Source organism: Solanum lycopersicum, chromosome 9 (assembly GCF_036512215.1).
Source record: "Solanum lycopersicum chromosome 9, SLM_r2.1".
Taxonomy (NCBI): Eukaryota; Viridiplantae; Streptophyta; class Magnoliopsida; order Solanales; family Solanaceae; genus Solanum; species Solanum lycopersicum.
This window is the reverse complement of record NC_090808.1, coordinates 23,931,608-23,954,911: the sequence shown is the minus strand read 5'-3', so window position 1 is coordinate 23,954,911 and position 23,304 is coordinate 23,931,608. Positions and strand designations below refer to the sequence as shown.

The window sequence follows — 23,304 nt, the reverse complement described above, 5'->3', positions numbered from 1 at the left end:
ATAACCGCTCAACCCCAAAATACCAAAACTCAATCATGAAAATGTAAACAATGTATATTAACCCACAAATCCTAAGCCCAAACCCTATAATCTAAAAAAACTAAACTCTAATCCTAACCCTTAACCGATAATTCAAAGACCAAAATACAAAAACACAAACATTAAACGCCAAACCACAGATATTGAACCTCAAATCCTAAACCCCAAACACTAAATCCAAAAAAATACTAAACACTTGACCATAACAATAATCCTAACCATAGACCCTAAACCCTAAGCCCAAATCTCAAAATACCAGAACCCAAACATTGAGAACTAAATCATATATATTAAAACTCAAATCCTAAAACCAAAAAAACAGTAAACATGAAATTGTAACCCTTACCCTGACCCTAAAACCTAAACCCAAAACCTAAAGAATGATTAAACAATAAAACATATATTTTACAACTCAAATCGTTTATACCTTCTAAATGTGTCCATCGGAGTAGGTTTATGACTCTAGGTTCCATAACTATTTAGTGTGATATATGTTAGTTAGTGCGTATTCTAATAATGTGGGATACATGCTAGTGTTGGATAAGTACAATGAAATTTAGGTAGTGGAATGGGATGCTTTCTAGACATTACACTATCAGGCTTTGATGATTTTAGTGTGTGAGTGCCCTAGGTTTTCTTAAAGACCATTATGTGAATGTCCATAAGTGATGATTCTATTCAAAATGAATTAATTAATATAATGACTTTAGTAAAGGAATGTTAATGAAAAAGTACTTATGTAGAGTAGCTTTGAGGATTCCTTATATAGGCTATAAGAGGGTGTATGAGTGGTCTCTTCATGTCTTACTTGGGCGAATCATAGAGTAAATCTAGTTAGGGAGTTTAACAAATTAAGTGAGAATGATCTTATCGTATGTAGTCTTACGGATCATTTAGGTGTGGTTAGAGAGGGTGCATGGGCGGTCTCTCTTCGTCTCACTTAACTAAGTCTTAGTATAGTATTTAGGGTGAGGTTACAAGCTAAAATAGGTCACTATGAAGTTGAACTTAGTTCATTGTAAAATAACATAGTTCACTATAACATTCTTCAATATTTGAAAAAATGCTTATGTTATATCTTATATGTTTCTAAGGTGTTAAATTTTGTTCTTATGCTTATACTATGATATTTTAATTTATAAAGCATGTTTTACATAAACGTTTTTTTATCATGATTTTATGCATTATGAAATACTTAGTACAATTGTTTGCAATAATTCCGTACTTTTTCCCTATCTCTAAAGGTGTAGGTGGTATTTGAGAGGAGTACCGAAGTGGAAGCTTTGATTAGTGTTCGTTCAAGAAAATAGTTGGTATGTCCTCACTAGATTCGTTGATATCTTGATGTATAGTTTTCCTAATTGAATTTATTGTAATAAATAGACTTAGCTATCTTAATTTATGATGAAGTATTGGACGTGTCCCAATACATTCGTATTTATAAGATGACAACTTCGAGACATAGCCTTTGACAATGTTTTTCTATATATGAGATATTATGACGTATTATTATATTGTGTGAACAGTTTTATTCCACACTACTTTTCATATATGTATGCATTGAACGTTATGAAAGGTCTTGTACAAGACCTCCAAGAGGTTGAGTACACCGTGTTGCATTTCAAGAATACCCTAAATTCTAGAGGGTACTATCATATCATGACAAAGTAGGTAATAGAGCATCAGCTTATGAAGTAGTCTATAGGAACTAAAGTCTCAAAGAACCATGTCTATTAGTGTCTTGCCATCAGTGTGAGTCGCGACACATCTATGGGCCAGAGGTTATAGTACGATAATGTTTCCTTTCTTTTATACACCAATTTCATGTTGTAGAGTAAAAAGTTATGAGTGTCCATCTGAATGTTTGCCTTCTGTTGTTAGGAAGATCACTACTAGAAGGATGACTGTTTGAAGGGTTGAAGAAGGAAGATAGAATGAGAGTGTTCCTCTCTATGTTGAGCAAGTTCTAAAATGTGTCCATGTTCCTTATACTGCTGACATTCCCCCAAAAGATGAAAAAGTTCGTAATGTGGAACAAGTGAATGAGGTTCCGGTGGTTCCCTTGATTATAGCTAATGGGGAGATTAGAGAGGCTCTACTTACCGTAGCCCGAGCTATGATAACTCAAGTGAATAAAGACATTGGGCCTATAATTAATGCTATGAACAGTACTATGACCTCTAAATTAAGGGACTTTGTGAGGATGAATCCTTCTAGCTTCTTTGGTTATAAGGTGGGAGAAGATCCTCAAGCTTTCATTGATGAAGTGTATAAGATAGTGCATGCCTAGGAGTTGTTTCAAAGGAGAAAGAGGAGTTATCATCGTATAAATTTAAAGATGTTTTTAAAGTATGGTTTACTCAACGGAAAGATAGTAGACTGGTTGAATCGGGTTCTTAGAGTGGGAACATTTTACGGAAGCATTCCAAGGAAGGTACTTTCCCCGTGAGAAAAGGGAGGTTAAGATTGAGGAATTTAAGGAAAGGTAGCATGAGTGTTGAGTAGTATTTATTAATGTTTATCCTATGACTAAGTATGCTCCATCCTTGGTGTCTAACCTAGGGATGAGATGAGTAGGCTCTTGACCAATGTTTCGGAAATTGTGAAGGAAGAGTGTGGTACATCAAAGATCCCTGGTGAAATGTTTGTATCTATTCTTAAGGTGTATGGTCAATCCATTGAAGAGTCTAAACATGGGAGGAGAAGTAGATATGCTATGTGGGGAATAACCAATGAGAAACTAAAACAGAAGTTTAAGAAGAGGGCTTTAGTGATTGTAAGGCTAACTATGAGAGAGGTGTTGGTTCCCATTTGACTAAGCATACTTGTGCTACTTATGGGAAAAAATACTTTGTGAAGTGTCTCGCCGGTACTAGTGGGTGCTTTGGTTGTCGGAAAGATGATGACATGGTAAATAATTGTCTTACTATTTCGGCTAGAAGAAGAGAGTCCATGAAAGTTCCTCCTAATTTTCTAGATGGTTGTTCTCCAAATAGGAATTGTTTCAATGATACGAGCCAAAAGAACAAAACGGGATTATGATGATGTTGCCGGTAATTTATATTTTTCTCTTTAGTTATATGAGCTCCTTCTATGTGAGGGAGTATAGTGAATAGTAGAATGGTGATTAGTTGTCTCATGTCTTCTATTAAATTCAAGCTTAAAATTTAGAATGTCTTAGTAGCATGTTGCATGTTGCATTGTGTTTCGGAGTCTAGTTGAAATCAAATTTCATTAATTCCTTACATTGTGCAGTTCATGAAGAAATGATTATGTTTTAAATTAATATTATATTGATTATTCTAGAATCTTTACATGATTTTATCATAAATTGCTTAAGAATGCATCAAGGAATAATTGGACATGATTCACTGTAAAAAAAAAATTGTGTTCACTGTAAATATGTTGAAAATTTGCCTAAATTTTTTCTTTAATGCAAAATGGTTATAATGTGTATTGATGATGTATATGAGAATGATAATATGCGGAATAGGAAGCTCGTTTTATATGAAATGAAAAAAGGTGAGTCTTATTGTATGATGAGTTGTTGATGTAGTTCCTACCTTTAGGTAGTGTTTTCAGTCTTTTTAAAGTATGTGAAATTGATGTCTCTCCTACATGCGTATATTGTGTATTTTTTGGTATGGTTATGTGCTTCTAGTATTGAGTGTCTTATAACTTTATAGTGTCTAAAGTGTATCAAGTGTCATTCGACGACAAATGTTTTCTAAGTGGGGTATTATTGTTACACCCTCAAAATGAGATATATTTAACTAGAGACTAACACTTGTTTCATGATGTTTTAAAGTCATGAAATTGTTAATAATAGTATTCCTAGGCAGTATATATAGTTTGGAAGTCGTCTAAGAACGTCCAAGACGTTTGGAAACTAGTCGAAGTTGAACAACTATGTCTAAGTGTGTTGTAGTGATGTTTAGGGGGACGGTTTGAAGAATAAACTCAACAGTGGATGAATTGTGGCAGATGGGAACAAGAGTTTGAGTAAACTAATAGACCAAGCCCCTGCCAGTCAATTCTTCAATATTTTGGCTGTAGAGATTCTGCACAGCATCATCTGCCTGACAAAGCTGTTTGGAATCTCAACAACCACGGTAGATTTAGTTGTTCTTTAACATGGGAGGAAATCATGAACAAAAGAGCTAAGAATCACTTCAATTCAATGATATGGCACAAAAACATTTCCTTTAAATCTTTTTTTCTTTTATGGAGAACACTAATTGGTAAACTCCCTACTAATGAAAGATTGACTAACATTGTCATTGATCCATCACATTGTTTTTGTGGTCTTAATAGATCATGTATGGACATCATAGAACACACATTCAATTCAAGACAATTTGCATCCAAGGTTTGGAATTATTTTACATGCAGTGCAGGTCTATAGCTGGACAACTCTTGACTCCGGCAGCTGCTACAAGCAATGGTTGTTAGTCAAGTCCAAAAATATAGCCCACAAACTCCTGCTACAGCTTGCTCAAATTTTCATATGCGGGAACTTGTGGAAGAACAGGTGTGCCTGCATGTATGGAGGTAAAACAACCAACATCAGCAGGGTGAAGTATGTTGTCTACAAAAACATCTTTAAAATGCTAAACAGTGCATTTACCATGTTCACGATACCACAGTGAACATGGTAACATGTATTAAACCACAAGATGAATGGATTATGATAAATACTAATGGAAGTGCATTCACCAACCACGGCAAACTTGGGGCTGGAGGTATTCTGAGGGACAAAGAAGGTAAGATGGTAATGGTCTTCATAACACCCCTTTGAGAGGGTACAAAAAACAAATCTTAAAATTAAGCTGCCATATTTGGTTTGACTTGGACATTTGAGCTTGGCTATAGGAATATTCTTCTTGAACTTGATTCTCAATTAGTGGTTCATTGGATCTTACCAAAAGTAGCCCCACAATGGAGTATCATCACTCAACTTGGAAGTTTACAACATCTTATCACACAAGCCGATAATTCGAAATGTATTCATGTATTTAGAGAAGAAAATTGTGTAGCATATGCATTGTCAAAACATAGTCACAACACTGCCACTCCTCAGGTATACTTCAACAGCCATCAACTACCTAAAGAAGAAAAGGCCTATTATCTACTTGACTTATTGGAATGCCTAATTTTTGAACGAAGAAGACAGAGAAGATTTTTGAGACTCCTTGAGATTAGTTCATCTTTTCAACTTAGCTATAGTTCAAAATTATAGATACTTTGAATAGGTTAGTATTAGTCTTCCTTCCTTTGGATTATATAAAGGTAGAGTCTGTCTTATTTATGCTTCGTAGATACTATGTAATGATAGGAGTCCTGTCCTTAGGTTCTTAGATTTTTGTTTCATCTTCTATTGTAAGGGGAGGAGTTGAATCTAAACCATCGTAGGATTGGAGGTTAGGTTAATTCCCCCCTCCTTGTATTTTCCTTTTGTTATTAATGATAATGCCTGGGGGTGTTGCTCAGTCCTTACCCCTTCAAGGGTAATTCAACAAACAACAATCTTAAAATGCCAAAAACCTAACACTAAATACAAAATTATAGATTTTAAACCTCAAATGCTAAACCGTGAAACAGAAAACATAAAAAAAAAACCTACATCCTAGACCTAATCCTACACCTAACCATAACTCTAAATCCTAAACTCTAAAGCCTAAGTCTAAAAAAACTAAATCCAACATATGAAACCCAAATATTAAACACCAAACCACAGATTTTAAACCTCAAATCCTAAACAAGAAACCCTAAAACGTAAAAAAACCTAAACCCTAACCCTAACCCTAACTTAAACTTAAACCCTAACCCTAATCTTAACACTTACCCTAACCCTAAACCAAAGCCCAACATGCCAAAACTAAAACATAAAACACTAAACCATAGATTTTAAATTAAAAATCCTAAACCATAAAACCTAAAACCGAAAAACCCCTAACCCTACCCTTAACCCTATAATTAAACCCTAAACCTTAAACCCTAAACAAAATCATAACATTAAGAACTAAACCGTAGATATTAAACCTCAAATTCTTACCTCAAACACTAAAACCTAAAAAAAACAAAACCCTTACATTAACCTAAAACTAACCCTAACATTAACCCTAAACCCCAAGCACAAAATACAAAAACTCAAATATTAAAACCAAAACAATTGATATTAAACCTTAAGTTATAAATACTAAACCTACAATCGTAAAAAAAAAAACCAAATCATAACCCTAACCCTAACCCTAACCTTAACCTTAACCCTGACCTTAAAGCATAAACTAAAACCCTAAGCCCAAAATACAAAAATCCACACATTAAATACTAAACCATAGATTTTAAACGTTAAATTCTAAACCCTAAACCATAAAACCTAAAAAACCTACACCCTATCCCCAATACAATCCCTAACCCTAAACTTATGCCATAAATTCTAAACCCTCAGTCACAAAAAAAGGCAAAAGAAAACCCTAAGTATAAATACAAAAACCAAAACGCTAAACACAAAACCATAGATTTTAACCCACAAACCCTAAAACCTAAAAAAAACCTAAACCATAACCCTAAGCCAACTCTAACCCTAAACCATTAACCCGAAAAACTAAACTCGAAACACAAAATCCCAAAATACCAAAACCATTAAATTAAACACTAAAAAATTTATATTAAAACTCAAATCCCTGAACCACAACCCTAAAATCTAAAAAAAAACCTAATCCATAACCTTAACACTACCATAAACCCTAAACCCCAAGCCCAAAATACCACAACCAAAACATTAAAAACGAAACAATTGATATTCAACCTCAAATCCTAAACCCTAAAACCAATAACCTCAAAAAAAAAAACCAAAGTCCTAACCCTAATCCAAACCATTACCCTAAACCATAAACCCGAAGCACTATGCCCAAAATACAAAAACCCAAACATGAAATACCAAACCATAGATTTTTAGCCTCAAATCCTAAATCATGAACCGTAAAACCTAAAAAAAAACCTACACCCTAACCCTAATGAAAAACCTAACCCTAACCTAAAACCTTAAACCCTAAACCTTAAGTAAATAAAAACGTCCAAAAAAATAAACCTAAACCCTTACTATAGATTTTACAACTCAAACAATAAACAATAAACCTCAAAAACCTAAAAAAAAACTAAACACAAACCCTAACCCTAACAAAATCTAACCCTAACCCTTTCTCTAACCCTAACCCCAAATCATTTGCATGAAACCCCAAGCCCGAAATACCAAAACCCAAACATGAAACACTAAGCCATAGATTTTAAACAAAAAATCCTATACCCCGAAACCTAGAACCTAAAAAAACCCTAAACCCTAACACTAACCCTAAACAAAAATCCCAAAATAGAAAAACCCTAACATTTAAAAAAAGCATAAATATTTAAACTTAAATCCTTAACACCCAAACCCAAAACCTAACATTAACCATAACCATAAACATAATCCTAACATCAACCTTAACCCCAAAGCACAAAATACCAAAATCCAAACATTATACATTAATCATTGATATTAAACCTGAAATTCGAATCCCTAAATCAAAAAACCTAAAAAAAACCAAAACTCTAACACTAACCTTAACCCTAAACCTAACCCAAAACCATAAACCATAAAAACTAATCCCACAATACCAAAACCCAAATATTAAATATTAAACTGTAGGTTTTAAACATCAAATGCTATACACTTAATCATAAAACTGAAAAAAAAAATCTACACCTTAACAGTAATCTTAACCCTAACCCTAACCCTAAACAATATACCATAAACAAAAATCTAGGTTCAAAATACGAAAACTATAACATTAAATACTAAACCATAGATTTTAGACCTCATATTCTAAACCACAAACCCTAATACCTAAAAAAAATAAACCCAAATCTTAACTTTAACCCAACCCTAAACCATTTACTCTAAAATTTAAAGCCCCAAATATAAAAATCCTAAACCCCAAATCTAAAAAGCTAAACTCACCCAATTTCAAAACCCTAGAAACATTATCTTATTCAAATTTCATTTTGAAAATGTTTGATTGTTGAAAAGGAGGCAAGGGATTGGGAAAGGGAGGAGCCAAAAGGAACAAAAAGGTTTGAAGCGACAACATTCAGGGTATTACTAAGCCAGCTGTTCGCAGGCTTGCTTGTAGTGGTGGTGTGAAGCTTATCTCTGGTCTAATATATTAGGAGAACCATGGAGTGTTGAATATATTTTTGGATAAAGTGATGCATGATTTTTTAACCTACAATGAGCACGCAACGAGGAAGATTGTTACTACAATGGATGTTGTTTATGCCCTCAAGAGACAGGGAAGGACTCTTTACGAGTTTGGTTAGTTGTTAGGTGAATTAGATATAGAACTAGTGTAAGTTTCTACAATTTCTATGTTTTGGTATCTCTGTAGCTGTTCGTAAGCTCTAGATATTGTAATTTCTCATTGCATACTCAATGAAAAAAGCTCTGTTTCTACAAAAAAAAGAAAAAAAACTAAACCCTAACCCTAACCCTATCCTTAACACGAACCTAACTCTAGTCCTCTCCTTAACCCTAACCCTAAACCCTAAACCCTAAACCTAAAACCCAAAATACTAAAACAACTAACATTAAATACTAAACCACATATATTATAACTAAAATCCTTAACCCCAAGCCCTAAAACCTAAAAAACAACATAAACATCAATCCTAACCCTAACATTAATCGTAACCCTAACCCTAATCACAACGCTCACCAGTACCCTAAACCGTAAACCCTAATTCTAAAAAACCCCCTTAGTCTAAAATATAATACCCAAACATTAAACATTAAACCATACATAACTAAAAAAACCTAACCCTAACTATAACCTAAGGGAAAAATACAAAAACCCAAACATTAAATACTCAACCATAGATTTTAAACCTCAAATGCTATACCCTTAATAAAAAAAACTAAAAAAAGACATACACTCTAACACTAATCCTAACCCTATCGATAGTCCTAAACCATATACCCTATACCCTAAACCCTAAGTCCAACAAAAATGTGAAGACCCAAATATGAAAACCCTAAATTTAAAACCTAAACAATATATTTTGAACCTCAAATCCTAAACCACAAATACTAAAATCAAAAAAACAAAGCCCTAACCCTAAGACGAACCCTAACCCTAACCCTAAAACATTAAATCTAAACTCCAAGGCCAAAATAGCAAAAACCAAACACTAAACACTAAACCATAGATTTTAAACAAAAAATCCTAAAACCTAAAACCTTAAACCTAAAAAAATCCTAAATCCTAACCCTTACTCTATCGTTCACACGAACCCTAGCCCCAAATTAATCCTTAAGTCAAACACTAAACCCAAAAACCGAAAAAAAAAGTCTTAACCCTAATCCAAATCATTACCCTATACCATAAATCATAAGCACTATGCCCAAAATATAAAAACCCAAACATGAAATACTAAACCATAGATTTTTAGCCTCAAATCCTTAATCGTGAACGATAAAATCTAAAAAAAACCTACACGTTAACCCTAATAAAAACCCTAACCCTAACCCAAAACCTTAAACCCTAAACCATAAGTTCAAAAAAACGTCCAACAAAATAAATCTAAACCCTAACCATAAATTTTACAACTCTAACACTAAACAACAAACCTTAAAACATAAAAAAAGCAAAACACAAACCTTAACCCTATCGAAATTTAACCCTAACCCTATCTCTAACCCTAACCCTTAATCATTTGCATGAAACCCCAAGCCAGAACTACCATAACCCAAACATGAAACACTAAGCCATATATTTTAAACAAAAAATCCTAAACCTCAAATCCTAGAAGCTAAAAAATCCTAAACCATAACCCTAACCTTAAAGCAAAAGCCCAAAATAGAAAACCCCTAGCATTAAAAAATAAATCATAAATATTCAAACTTAAATCCTTAACCCTAAACCCTAAGTCCCAAAATACATCTTAAACCCAATCCTAAACCTAAGATTAACCATAACCCTAAAGTTAATCCTACCATCAACCTTAAACCCAAAGCACAAAATACCAAAATCCAAACATTAAACATTAATCATTGATATTAAACCTCAAATCCTAATCCCTAAACCAAAAAAACTAAAAAAAAACAAAACCCTAACCCTAACCTTAACCCTAAACCTAACCCAAAAGCATAAACCATAAAGACTAATCCTACAATACAAAAACCCAAATATTAAATATTAAACTTTAGATTTTAAACCTCAAATGCTAAACTGTAATGACCTGTTAGTCGTTTTGAGCAGAAGAGTTTATTTCTGGTAATAATTGTCTGGGAGAAGATGTAGGTCTCCCATAAGGTAGTTTGATGCATTTGAGGTTAGACCTTGGGGTACTGACCTTCTGAGGGAACCGTTAGATAAAGTGAAATGTATCCAAGAAAAGCTTTTAGCGGTTCAAAATAGGCAGAAAGAGTATGCAGATCGAAAGGTTAGAGACTTGGAGTTTATGGAGGGTGAACAAGTTTTACTGAAGGTTTCACCCATGAAAGGGGTGATGCGGTTCGCTAAGTGAGGTAAGCTTAGTCCGAGGTAAATTGGTCCATTTGAAGTTCTGAAGCGTCTGGGAGAGATAGCTTATAAATTAGCCTTACCCCCAGGACTGTCAGGAGTGCACTCGGTATTTCATGTGTCTATGTTGAAAAGATACCATGGGGATGGAAACTACATCATTCATTGGGATTCAGTTCTTCTTGATGAGAATTTGTCTTATGAGGAGTAGCCTGTTGCTATCTTAGATAGGGAAGTCCACAAGTTGAGGTTAAGGGAGATTGCATCTGTCAAAGTTCAATGGAAGAATCGGCAAGTTGAAGATTCCACTTGGGAGAAGGAGGCTGATATGCAAGAAAAATACCCACACCTGCTTACAGATTCAGGTACTCCTTTTCGCCCTTGTTTTTCTTCTTGTGATCGTTCGAGGACGAACGATGTGTAAATTGGTATCTATTGTAACGACCTGTTAGTCATTTTGAGCAGAAAATTTATTTCTGGTAATAATTGTCTGGGTCGACGGATCCCACAACGGACCGTCATGGGCACGATGGACCGTCGAGGGTGTGTCGTTCCAAAACACTTAGAATCAAAAAAATTTGGGTACTGAGAACAAGTCTCTGAACTTCGCGACGACATGGCAGGACGGACTATCGTGGGCACGACGGACCGTCATTGACCCTTTAGAGAAATTGAGTCTCTGAACTCTGTGATGACTTAGCAGGACGGACCGTCGCAGGCACGACGGCCCGTCACAGACTGCGTAACCCTGACAGGGTCGGATTTCTGTTAAAAGTTTTAAGGGGCGTTTTGAACTATTCGTGCTTATAATTAGAAGATTAGTGGGTCAATGTTAATAATTCAATTACCTGGGGGTTAAAGGAGATAACCTTTAATTAATTAATGCGTTACCTTTACCATCTTTTATACTTAATTATATGGTAATTAGGGTAAAAGAAAAAGAGTTTGAATAAGGAAAAAATTAAAAGGACAGTATTAGTAAACTCTTAATAGCGAATGATATGTATTGGGTAATATTGTAAAGTCTTCTATATGCTTAATTGTATACTTGCATGATATGATTATATATTGTGATGAATTAGCATGATGAGGATGTTGAATCTTAAACCTTAAAACCTCTTTGTTAATGATGATGCCTTGGTATAAAAGAAGGATTGATGAACTAAAAGAATGAGGTTAATGGATCGGGTGTCACGGACCGATACATAGTATTAGGGGATCGGGTGTCACGAACCGACACATAGTATTAGGGGATCGGGTGTCACGAACCGACACATAGTATTTGTGGATCGGGTTTCACGAAACGACACATAGTTTTAGGGGATCGGGTGTCACGAACCGACACATAGTATTAGGGGATCGGGTGTCACGAACCGACACACAGTATTAGGGGATCGGGTGTCACGAACCGACACATAGTATTAGGGGATCGGGTGTCACGAACCGACACATAGTTTTAGAGGATCGGGTGTCACGAACCGACACGTAGTATTAGGGGATCGTAGTGTCATGTTTCAACACAAGAGGAATAAAGAGAATGAATCTTAAATTATCTTAATATACTCAAACTTAAAGAACTTTTCCCAAATGAGTATGGTGTGGAGGCTTGAGTTCTCATAGGTTTGCTTGGTATTGTTTCCAATGGTTATGGTACTTGTTTTTGTCACCTTTTAAGTGTTATAGTTGATATATATTATTATCTTATATATATTGCTTTCTATTTTTAGTTGGCCGATGATATCTACTCAGTACTTGTTCTTGTACTGACCCCTACTTGTATGTTTTCTCTTGTTTATTTGTGGAGTACAGCAAACGTACTGTCGTCTTCAGCTCAACCGCAACTCTAGCCAGTCTTCACCACGTCAGATTTTAGGGTGAGCTATTGTTCCTAGCTCGGACTGGATTCTCTCTCATTCATGTCTTGATGTCCTTGAAGTTCGGACATGGACTATCTCTTGTATTTGTTTTAGCTTCCTAGACATTCTTATATTTAGTAATTTGAGGATAGATTGTTCCTGTGATGATGACTTCGAGATTTTGGGGAATGATAAATATTGAATTTTAGAAGTTATTAATTGATTTCGTTAATGAGTTTTAAGTCTTCCTCATTATTTTCTGTTTATTATGTTGTAAATGTTGGGGTTTAGATGGGTTGGTTCGCTCACATAGTAGGATAAGTGTGGGTGCCACTCACGGCTCATTTTGGGTCGTGACATAAACCCTGAACCGTAAAACATAAAAAAATAACTACAACATAACCGTAATCTTAACCCTAACCCTAACCCTAAACAATATATCCCAAACAAAAATCAAAGTTCAAAATACGAAAACCAAGACATTAAACACTAAACGATAGATTTTAAACCTCATATACTAAACCACAAACACTAAAACCTAAACCTTAATCCTTAGATTTTAAACCTCTAAAACCTAGAAAAACCTAGAAAAACCTAAACACTAAACCTTACCCTAAAACTATTTCTAATCCTAACCCAAACCCTAAACACTAACCCTAACCCAAAACCTTAAACCCTAAAACCTAAGTCCAAAAAACCGTCCAAAAAATATAAAAACTAAACCCTAATCCTTAGATTTTAAACCTCACTAAAACCTAAAAAAAACCTAAACGATAACCCTAACCCTAACCCTAAAACTATCTCTAAGCCTAACCCTAAATTATTAACATGAAATCATAAGCCCAAAATACCAAAACCCAAACATGAAACACAATACCATAGATTTAAACCAAAAATTATAAACCCCAAAAATGAAAACCTACTAAAAAACCTAAACCCTAACCCAAATCCTATAGTTAACCCTAACCATAAACCATAAACTAAAAGCTTAAAAATACAAAAATCCTAACATTAATAACTAAATCATAGATATTTCAACATAAATCCTTAACCCAAAACCCTATATCCTAAAAATAACTAAACCCGAACCAAATCCTATCATTAACTCTAACCCTAAATTTAACCCTACCATAAACATTAAAAACAAAGCCAAAATACAAAAACCTAAAAATTAAACATTAGAAAATTGATATTAAACCTCAAATCCTAAACCCTAAACTTAACCCTTACCCTAACCCTATACAATACAAAAAATAAGCCCAAAATACAAAAAAAATACATTAAACACTACACCATAGATTTTTAACCTCATATACTAAACCACTGACCCTAAAACCTAAAAAAAATTAAACCCTAACCCTAACCCAAACCTTAACCATAATCAAACCCTAAATCATTAACTATAAAATCGAAAGCCCAAAATACAAAAATCCAAACATTCAACACTAAACCGTAGGTTTCTTTAAAAAAATTCGAAACCCACAAATAAAATACCTAAAAACCCCTACATCCTAACCTATCCATATCAAAACCGCGAACCCTAACCGTAATAATGTCCTTACTCTAACCTTAAACCCTAAACACTTAACCTAAATCCCAAAATACTAAAACAACTAATATTAAAAACTAAACCATAGATATTATAACTCATAATTTTAACCCCAAACCTTGAAACCTAAAACCAACATAAACACTAATCCTAACCCTAACATTTACCATAACCCTAACCCTAAACTCTTAAACCTAAACCCTAAATTCCAAAAAACCCCTAAGTCTAAAATATAATACCCAAACATTAAAAACTAAACAATAGATATCTACAAAAAACCTAACCCGAACACTAACTCTTACCTTAACCCTAAGCACAAAATACCAAAACCCAAACATTAAATACTAAACCATAGATTTTAAAACTCAAATGCTATATCGTGAATAAAAAATACCTAAAACAAGACCTACACTAAAACTCCAATCATAACCCTATCCATAGACCTAAAAATTGAACCTAAACCCTATGTAAAAAAAACCAAAGTCCCAAATATGAAAACCCAAATATTAAACACTAAACCATATAATTTAAACCTCAAATCCTATATCACAAACCCTAAAACCTAAAAAAACAAACCCTAACACAAGACGATCGTTAACCCAAATCCTAACTAACCCTAAAAAATTAACCCTAGCCTTCAAGCCAAAAATAGAAAAACTCTAACACTAAACACTAAACTATAGATTTTAAACAAAAAATCCTAAACCCTAAACACTAAAACATTAAAAAAACTTAAACCCTAACCCTTACCCTATCCCTAACACTAACCCTTGCCCCAAAACTAACCTTAACTCTAACCTTAAGCACTAAACCCTAAGCCCAAAGACTAAAATATTAAAACCCTAACATTAAACACAAAAAATAGATATTTGAACTCAAATCCTTACCCCAAACCCAAAAAAAACTAAACCCTAAAGCTAATTCTACGATAAACCCTTCACCCAAAGCCTAAGAGACAAAAAGCCCAAAACACTAAAAAATTGATAATAAACTTCATATCCTAAACCTTAAAGCAAAAAAACCCAAAATTATCTAAAATTCCTAACGCTAACCCTAACTCTTACCCTAAACCTAATCCTAAACAATAAATCCTAAACTGTAAGCCCAAAATATCAAAACCGAAACATTTTATACTAAACCATAAATTTTAAACTTCAAATGCTAAACCTTGACAATAAAACCTAAAAACAAACATACACCCTAAGCCTAATCTTAACCCTAATCCTAAACCTTAAACCCTATGTCCAAAAAAACCTTCCAATAAAATTAAACTAAACCTTAAACTTTGGATTTTAAGCCACTAACCCTAAAACACAAACCCTAAAACCTAAAAAATTCTAAACCCTAACCCTAACCCTAACCGTAAAACTATCTCTAACACTAACCCTAAACCATTTACTCGAAACCCTAAGCCAAAAATACCAAAACCCAAACATGACACACTAAACCATAGATTTTAAATTGAAAATCCTATACCCCAAAAATGAAATCATTAAAAAATCTAAACCCTAAACCTAACCCTATCTTTACCCCTAACCCTAAACCCTAAATCTAAAGCGCAAAAATACAAAAATCCTAAAATTAAACACTAAATCATAGAAATTTCAACTTTAATCCTTAACCCCAAACCTATATCCTAAAAACAACTTAACCCTATCATTAACCCTAACCATAAACTTAACACTATAATTAACTTTAAACCCAAAGAAAAAATACCAAAACACAAACATTAAACATTAAACCATTGATATTAAACCTAAAATCGGTAACCCTAAACTTAACCCTAACCCTAACCCTATACCATAAACCAAAAATACTAAGCCCAAAATATGAAACCAAGACATTAAATACTAAACCATAGATTTTAAACCGCAAATACTAAACCAAAAACCCTAACACCTTAAAAAAAACTAAACCCTAACCCTAACCCAAACCCTAATCAAAACCTTAACGCTAACCTAACCCTAAACCATTATCTCTAAAATTGAAACCCTAAAATTAAAAAACCCTAACATTAAATACTAAACCATAGATTTTAACCCAAGAATCCTAAACACGAAAATAAAAAAACCTAAAAAAACAGTAAACCCTAAGCCTAACACTATCACTAACACGAACCTTAACCCTAAACCCTAAACCCTAAACCTTATGCCCAAAATACTAAAACTACTAAAATTAAACACTAAACAATATTTATTATAACTCAAATACATAACCTATCCTTAACATTAATTGTAAGACTAACTCTAATCCTAATCCTAACCCTAACCCTAAATCCTTAAACATAAACCCTAAGCCTAAAAAAACCCTAAGTATAAAATATAATACCCAAACATTAAACACTAAACCATGAATACCTAAAAAAAACCTACCTAACCCTAACCATAACCTTACACCTTAGCCCAATATATAAAATCTTAAACATTAAATACTAGACCATATATCTTAAACATCAAATGTTTTACCCTGAATAAAAAAAACTAAAAAAGACCTACACTCTAATCCTAATCCTATCCCTATGAGTACACCTAAACCATAAACCCTAAACACTAAATCCAAAAAAATCTGAAGTCCCAATATAAAAACCAACACATTGAACACAACAATTTATTTTAAGCATCAAATCCAAAACCACACAATCTAAAACCTAAAAAAACAAAACCCTAACTTTAAGACGAACCCTAACCCTAAAACATTAACCCTACACCCGAAGACCAAAATAAAAAAATCCAAACACTAAACACTAAATCATAGATTTTTTTAAAAAATCCTAAATCGTAAAACCTAAACCTAAAAAAACCCTAAACCCTAACCCTAACCATATCCCTAACATGAACCCTAGCCCCAACACTATTGTTAACTCTAACCATAAACCCTAAAACCTAACCCCAAAGCCTAAAAAATGAAAACTCTTACATTAAACACAAAAAAACATATATATTACAAATCAAATCCTCATGACCAAACCTTAAAACCTAAAAAAAAAATCTAAGCCCTAACATTAACCCTAACACTATATCTAGTATAAACCTTAAACCACAAGCGTAAAAGTCCAAAACCCAAAAATTAAATACTAAACAATTGATATTAAACATCAAATCCTAAACTCTAAACAAAAAAATCTAAAATAACAAAAAATCCTAAAACTATCCCTAACCCTTACACTACACCTAACCATAAGCCATAAACACAATACCCCAAGCCGAAAATACTAAACCACAAATATTAAATACTAAACCATAGATTTTAAACCTCAAATGCTAAACCTTGAACCATAAAACCTAAAAAAAAGATACACCCCATATCTAAACCCTAAAACCTAAGTCCAAGAAAACGTCCAAAAAAATATAAGTCACTATATTTTTGAGGTCAATGTCCATGATGTTCGAAAGATGTGTTTTGAAATGACCTTGTGTGTATAGGCGTGTTTCATCGAGTTTTATGTGTTCATTTAGACGAAAATATGTGAGAGGTGGTAAGCTCATACAAGATCATATTTGGGTTTAGAAGGACAGGGAAATTATACCCAAGGACCATTCAAGGGTTTTTGAGGAAGGACCCAAGTTGGTGGCCAAGACTTCCCAAGATAGCCTTACGTATAGAAGGCAATCAATGGCTAGTATCCTGGTCGACAGTCTGTAGGTGATGGGCATGGGTAGATACTTATCCTTGGTGGAAAGGCTACCTTTAAGTTGTCTGCGGGCTGTCCATGCGTGCGGTTTCACTACAAAGCTAGGGGTAAATTTGTAAATTTGCATCACTTCCAAAATAAAGTTTGCGGTTCCTAAGCAGTATATTGGGTATTTTAAATGTGTTTATGAGTTTTTAACACATATAATATTTCATTCTTCCAAACAAAAACATAAAAATATCTTAAGAAATCTCAAAGTTTCCATAGATGTCCATAATCAAGTAACATCTTTGAGGTGACGTTTTGAGTAAAAACTCTTCATCAAAAACCTAAACCCTAACCCTAATCCTAATCCTAACCTTAAACCCCATATCCTAAACACTATGTCCAAAAAAAAGACCAAATAAAAAATTCCTTATTCCAAAATATGATACCAAAAACTAACACTAAACCATATATTTTAAACCTCAAATCCTAAAATACAAAAAAAAAACAAACACTTACCCTAACCGAAACCCTAAACCATTAACACGAATTCCTAATCCCAAAATACTAATCGTTTCCTCATTTCCTAATTTTTATCTCTCTAGACTTTACTCTATACGCTCTCTATCTAGAATTGCATACAACCTTTATCTCTAACAGCTAGTTGAATGCCGACTGGTTTGGCTCGTGCGAAATCGACCAACCTTTTTAGGCAACTAGACCAACCCCAATAGAAGAGCTTGAACAAATCAAGCAAAACCCAACTGTTATTACCCTCTAATTCATCATAGAACTTCGTGAATTAGCAAAATTATTAAGCGATGAACAATTGGAATTTTCGATATGAACTTGCAAACAGTCTTGAAATTATTTCCACAGATCAAATTAGATTAAAAAAAAGCTTCATCGGACACTACTAATGATTCTAAACACCAAAGTCTACATCATACTCAAAAAACTGTTTAATCCAACCTTCCAATAAATAATTATAAAAAAGTTAATTTTGGGGAAACTGCTAAAGAATCTCCAGACAATCATTGTCAAATTCGAGCGACTTCCAAGAAATTTTGTGGCAAGTTACACACAGGGGAATACTCCCTTAATTAAGATGTACACCCCAAAAGAATTTCAGCTATAACGTATAACCAAGTCGCCGGTGGCAAATTTTCCAATGTGAAAGATAGAGAATAAAGGGAAACAGAGAAAGATCACTTCAAGGGGATGAAGCATAGTGCTCAAGAGATTTATCTTACAAACATATCAGATCATTTATCTTAGGAAAACCATCACAAAGGAAATCTGTCAAGTGTTGAAGGAATTTCGAACAACCAATGGAAGGCGGTGATCGAGATTGAAAGCTTATCACATTTCTCCTTTGGCGTCAAACAAGTTGATGTAATACACTGAAATGCGCAACCACTAAATGCAGGTAAAAATGTTGATTCTTTAAATAATTCTCATAAGATAATGCTGGTACAACACTCCCCTGCACCAAAAGTGTAGAACATGAAACCTAATGAGGAAGGTACTCAAGCAGTTAAGTCCACATCCTGTACTTCTAATCAAATGCATCTTAGTGATAATTTTAGTGCTGAACATGAGCATGTTAATGTCATGGGACAAATAGTTGCTTAAACGTACAAGTAGGTATATGGGATGAACATGATCAATTCAGAACATTAGCCTAGCTATGAATTAAATCAAACTCAACACATCCCCCCTAAGGAAAGGACTGATCAAAGTGATCACTACATATCATTCAAAAAATTATCCAGCAGGTTTAGAAAATCTATACCTAAACTACCAAAAATCTAGAAATATAATCCCAACTACAAAGAAAAACATTTTAGCAAACCTACTGAAGCTCAAAAAAAAATTAGGAACAAGAGAATTAACCTGCTCCCTAAACAATGGTTCAAACGTTGGTTGCTAGACTTAGACATATCCATGAGGCACAGACAACCAATTTAGAGATCAAACTCCTAGAAAAAGAACCAAACAGGGTAGTCCAGCAATGATAAATGACATGCATTATATGCACACTTTCACAGTTGATTGCAAGTATACTATTGTGGGTAAATGCGGTACTTCTATGCCAAAAGGTGGAACTCATCAGAATGATTTTCATACAACAAAATCAACTAAGTAGAGGGGTCAATATTTCTTATTACAATTTGAGGTATTTCTTTATAGACCTTAAAAATGAGCTTGATTATAATATATTTTGGAACAAACAAAGAATGACAATCGAAGGAAACGTCATAAGCATATAATCATACACCCCTACCTTTTGTCCAGAAGAGGAAAGACCAATACTCCCTATATGGTACTCTTACCTGGCCTACCTTGGAACTGCATTAAGAAAACCTTTCCTCACACCTTTTCCTTAACCTATGTGCTAATTCCTCTATCTAGATACTGCCTCCATAAAAAGAACAAGGGCTGGTATGGCTAAAGTCAACGAGCAAGTACATTCAATAAAAACTAGACCCAAAACCCTAAACGTAAAGCTAAACCATATACTCGAAACCATAACCCAAAATACCAAAACCCAAATATTAAATACAAAACCATAAATTGTAAGCCTCAAATGCTAAACCCTGAACCATTAAACCAATAAAACGCCTATACCCTAAACCCTAAATCCTATGTTAAAAAAAACTAAATCAAAAATACGATACCCTAACATTAAACACAAAACCATATATAACCCAATAGTAACCTAACCCTAACCGTAACCCTAACCATAACTATAAATAAAAAATCAATAATCCTGAGCGGAAAATACAAAACCCAAACATTAAATAATAAACCATAGATTTAAAACCACAAATTCCATACCCTGAAAAAAAAAACCAGAAAAACAACTACACAATAACCCTAATCCTAACCCTAACCATAAACCTAAATCCTACACCCTAAACCCTAAATCCAAAAACATGTCCCAAAAAAAAGTACAAAGTGAAAAATATGAAAACCCAAACTTAAACAAAAAACTATAGTTTTTAAACAAAAATTTCTTAACCCCAAAACCTATAACCTAAAAAAACCTAAACCCTAACCCTAACCCTATCCCTAACATGAACCCTAGCCCTAACCCTATCGTTAACTCTAACATTAAACTCTAAACCCTAAACCCAAAGCCCAAAATACGAAAACCCTAACTTTTAAAATTAAACCATAGATATTAAAACTGAAATCATTAACCCCAAACCTTAAAACCGAAAAACAACCTATACCCTAACATTACCCCTAACACTAACACTACGATAAAATCTAAATCTCAAGACAAAAATACCAAAACCCAAATGGTAAACACTAAACCATTCATATTAAACCTCAAATCCTACCGTAAACCCAAAAACCTAAAAAACAAACATTAATCTTAACCGTAACAATAACCCTAATTCTAAACCATGAACCCAAAACCCCTAGTCCAAACTACCAAAATACAAACATTAAACAGTTAAACATTGATTTTAAACCAAAATTCCTAAACCCCAAAATAGGGAGGTGCTTGGATATTTAAAAGTTACCTTGCTTCATAATCCTGATCGTGCAATAGAGCGAATTTAAAAGGCCAATTTTCAGTTGTATTTTATCATCCTATTCGTATTAGCTATGGTTAAGATTAACAGTTGTTAAAGTGTCAGCATGTGACATACAAAAAGGACGTCGAATTACAAAAAGCTGACTAGATTGAGCTCATTTTATTCGACCATCTCAGTTGTAAAGTCTTTTATGTTATTTGCATCTAAAGTTGTGTTGGTACCCTTTGCATCATGTTGGTTAAAAAATGTTTTGTTACCTAGTTACACATATTCTTATGAGGATCTAACAAATGTTCGAGTTTTTTTTTTGCTCTATACTTACATCTATTCCTATAGAGGACACTTGTTCTTAGTCTTTGATATACATCAAATTTTCATCGTTACGCATGATCTCAAAATTTATGTAGTTAAAAAATTTCTCATTTTATAGGTGGATGTATCAATGCAATAATGTAACTAAAGATACCCCTAATTAGCTTGCAAGGCTCAAATCATCATCGTATGTCCTCTGAGTATGTTAATGCTTGGCATTTATTAGGTATGTGCCAACAACCTCTAATAAGTACGAATGACATTTCTATTCTTTTCAACGTTACAAAACTTACGATAAGTGTAATAATTGCTGAAAAAGATATATGTATGGGAGTTCCTCTTATGACTCTATGTTTTGGCTACAGAGAATAAAGATGTGACTAAATTGTAAGGTTAATAAAAAGAAAGTTGATTGGGTAGAACTAAGTTGTGATTAGTTGGTTGTACCTAATGGGATCTATTACATGAAGCTACTAGTTTTGATTAAAAAATACTTGTTAGAGAGGAAGCATGTGAGAATGAAGCTTGAATTACGCGGGCAGAATATGTACGGACAACTTCTCATTAGAAAGAGATAGAATATGTCAAATTCACTTAATATAGGAGTAGGGGTGATATGAGGATGCTGTAGAGAAGTTACATAGATAGTTATGAGACAGTGATTGGTAAGTGTATACGGTAAGAAAATGTTATCAACACTTCTACCGAAACAAGTTATAATGGCGCACCTGGGAACAACTTAATGAACCTTTTTTAGACAGCGAAATCAGTTTTGTATTGATTGAAGTCTTGATAAAAACATGAAAAATAAAGGTGAATAGATAGGTTACCTTGATATAAGATACATGGGCCTACTTCATCAACATCATTAATACCAAAGAAAAGTAGAGCATTATACACATATATAGACTTCCATCAAATTGTATAGAGCTATTATATGATTCATTTAATATATGCACACCAGGCATTAGAGCTTACTCCCGTTAGTTCTATTGAAGCGCGTAATTGGTTGAAGATCACGGGACATTTCGAATAAAAGGCGAACCCATTTATTTATTATCCTTTATATAGAATCTTAGTCTAGTATTTTATTTTTTTATTTAGAATTTAGATATTTGTTATAATTAATTATTTGTTTTACCCATCAGATCAGTTAACGAAAAACCGAATTATTCCTTTGCTTTAGGACGACACAATCACATAATTTCTTGGACAAAGGTTTGTTTCTGATAGCAGACCGACCAATGGGAATCGAGACATCACCGTTTGCGGGAGTAGTAGAGAGATCAATATGATGTCTGCGGACTTAAGGAAATTTTCTGACCCATAGAAAGAGTTGCAAAATGTATCAAAACCCTGGGTAGTAAAAAAAGTGGAATGCTGTATTTCCAAGATTGGATTTCAGATTCAAATAAACCTCGTAATTGTAAGAAAGTGGGCTTTTTACTTGTGGGCCTAGCAAAAGAAAATTTGGGATAGGTTTCTTTAGGATTTCCCCCCTTAAAAATCAGACGTGAAAATTTCCATTCGTAGTTTACTTATGGGAGAGGAACAATTGACCATATACTAGTTGTTATTATTTGCTATATTGCATGAGAAAAGAGTCGGAGCACCCTAACTTATTTTTTTAAATAAAACAATTCTTATTGGACATATTAATATCTAGTTAAACCCAACGGGAGCACTCTATGATTTTATGAATCATGATAGAACTTTATAAGTACCTGACACTTCCATGTGATTAGTGTTCATCTGTTATGGTGCATTCAATATATCCTAATTATTTTATATTTTGACTCTCAAATGGCACCACACATTA

General features: G+C 33.7%; 1 pseudogene; it reads left to right on the top strand.

The window, feature by feature from the left end:
* Positions 1-4,480: 4,480 nt before the first annotated feature.
* Positions 4,481-8,524, top strand: LOC112942142 (histone H4 variant TH091-like; annotated as a pseudogene).
* Positions 8,525-23,304: the final 14,780 nt, after the last annotated feature.